Here is a 2860-nt window from a genome sequence, read left to right on the forward strand (position 1 = left end):
GGTTTTAACATAACACAGGCTTCCACTTAAAAATGCTGCTAGGTTGCATTCTGCTGATTAGATATCACCAAGAACAACATTAACCTTCAGGTATTTTCTAAATGTTGAATAAATTGGCTTAAATCAAATTAAACTCACTTTAGAGATAATTGTTTCAGAGAAAGTCTTGAACCGTACCATAAAATAGGTAGTTTGACATGTTGACTTCTCTACCTAAAAATCCCCAAAATTTGACTAATAGAAGATTTTCATCCCTGGGTGGGATTGAACCACCAATATTCCAATTAACAGCCGAACATGCTAACCAATTGTGCCACAGAGACCCTATATGAGACATAAACAAACAACAACTTAGAAACATTGATCTGGAAAGTTTCCTTACCAAAGTTTATAAAGTCTCTAATCTGGACAGTTATTTTAGGATTTTTCATTAATTAAAAGGAACACATTGCCATGTTCTTGTGATGAATCAACCCTTCTTGAGTTCTAAGCACTTCCATGAGCAGCAGAGTGGCGCAGCGGAAGCGTGCTGGGCCCATAACCCAGAGGTCGTTGGATCGAAACCATCCTCTGCTATGTGCTATTTTCATTTATCAAATCTAAAATTGGGATTGCTATTTTGACTGTTTTGGTCTTTGCTTATAGTAGAAAATCCATTATCATCTTAACTCATTTAAATTGTATTTTGACAGAAGTGCTGTAGCCAAAAATCCACATAATGTCTTTACTTTACCCTATTCTTCTATGGTTATTGAGAAAAACAAACTACATTGACTCCAGAAGAGCAAATCAGGTGATCTAACAAGTAATTTATCAAAATCATCTTTCCAGCTTACACTTTGGTGATGCAATAAGACAATGATTTTGTAAGAAAAATCTTCACACTTCAAAAAGTTTTTCTTAATTCCTTACCTTTGTACTGATAAGATAACACCTGGTTTTAACATAACACATGCTTCCACTTAAAAATGCTGCTAGGTTGCATTCTGCTGATTAGATATCACCAGGAACAACATCAACCTTCAGGTATTTTCTAAATGTTGAATAAATTGGCTTAAATCAAATTAAACTCACTTTAGAGATAATTGTTTCAGAGAAAGTCTTGAACCCTACCATAAAATAGGTAGTTTGACATGTTGACTTCTCTACCTAAAAATCCCCAAAATTTGACTAATAGAAGATTTTCCTCCCTGGGTGGGATTGAACCACCAATATTCCAATTAACAGCCGAACGCGCTAACCAATTGCGCCACAGAGACCCTATGTGAGACATAAACTAACAACAGCTAAGAAACATTGATCTGGAAAGTTTCCTTGCCAAAGTTTATAAAGTCTCTAATCTGGACAGTTATTTTAGGATTTTTCACTAATTAAAAGGAACACATTGCCATGTTCTTGTGATGAATCAACCCTTCTTGAGTTCTAAGCATTTCCATGAGCAGCAGAGTGGCGCAGCGGAAGCGTGCTGGGCCCATAACCCAGAGGTCGTTGGATCGAAACCATCCTCTGCTATGTGCTATTTTCATTTATCAAATCTAAAATTGGGATTGCTATTTTGACTTTTTTGGTCTTTGCTTATAGTAGAAAATCCATTATCATCTTAACTCATTTAATTCATATTTTGACAGAAGTGCTGTAGCAAAAATCCACATAATGTCTTTACTTTACCCTATTACTTCTATGGTTATTGAGAAAAACAAACTACATTGACTCCAGAAGAGCAAATCAGGTGTTCTAACAAGTAATTTATCAAAATCATCTTTCCAGATTACACTTTGGTGATGCAAAAAGACAATGATTTTGTAAGAAAAATCTTCAAACTTCAAAAAGTTTTTCTTAATTCCTTACCTTTGTACTGATAAGATAACACCTGGTTATAACATAACACAGGCTTTCACTTAAAAATGCTGCTAGGTTTCATTCTGCTGATTAGATATCACCAGGAACAACATTAACCTTCAGGTATTTTCTAATTGTTGAATAAATTGGCTTAAATCAAATTAAACTCACTTTAGAGATAATTGTTTCAGAGAAAGTCTTGAACCCTACCATAAAATAGGTAGTTTGACATGTTGACTTCTCTACCTAAAAATCCCCAAAATTTGACTAATAGAATATTTTCATCCCTGGGTGGGATTGAACCACCAATATTCCAATTAACAGCCGAACGTGCTAACCAATTGTGCCACAGAGACCCTATATGAGATATAAACAAACAACAGCTTAGAAACATTGATCTGGAAAGTTTCCTTACCAAAGTTTATAAAGTCTCTAATCTGGACAGTTATTTTAGGATTTTTCATTAATTAAAAGGAACACATTGCCATGTTCTTGTGATGAATCAAACCTTCTTGAGTTCTAAGCACTTCCATGAGCAGCAGAGTGGCGCAGCGGAAGCGTGCTGGGCCCATAACCCAGAGGTCGTTGGATCGAAACCATCCTCTGCTATGTGCTATTTTCATTTATCAAATCTAAAATTGGGATTGCTATTTTGACTTTTTTGGTCTTTGCTTATAGTAGAAAATCCATTATCATCTTAACTCATTTAAATCGTATTTTGACAGAAGTGCTGTAGCAAAAAATCCACATAATGTCTTTACTTTACCCTATTACTTCTATGGTTATTGAGAAAAACAAACTACATTGACTCCAGAAGAGCAAATCAGGTGTTCAAACAAGTAATTTATCAAAATCATCTTTCCAGCTTACACTTTGGTGATGCAATAAGACAATGATTTTGTAAGAAAAATCTTCAAACTTCATAAAGTTTTTCTTAATTCCTTACCTTTGTACTGATAAGATAACACCTGGTTATAACATAACACAGGCTTTCACTTAAAAATGCTGCTAGGTTGCATTC

The sequence above is a fragment of the Taudactylus pleione genome, unplaced genomic scaffold (genome assembly GCF_031769625.1).
Source record: "Taudactylus pleione unplaced genomic scaffold, aTauple2 ptg000134l, whole genome shotgun sequence".
NCBI classification, from domain to species: Eukaryota; Metazoa; Chordata; class Amphibia; order Anura; family Myobatrachidae; genus Taudactylus; species Taudactylus pleione.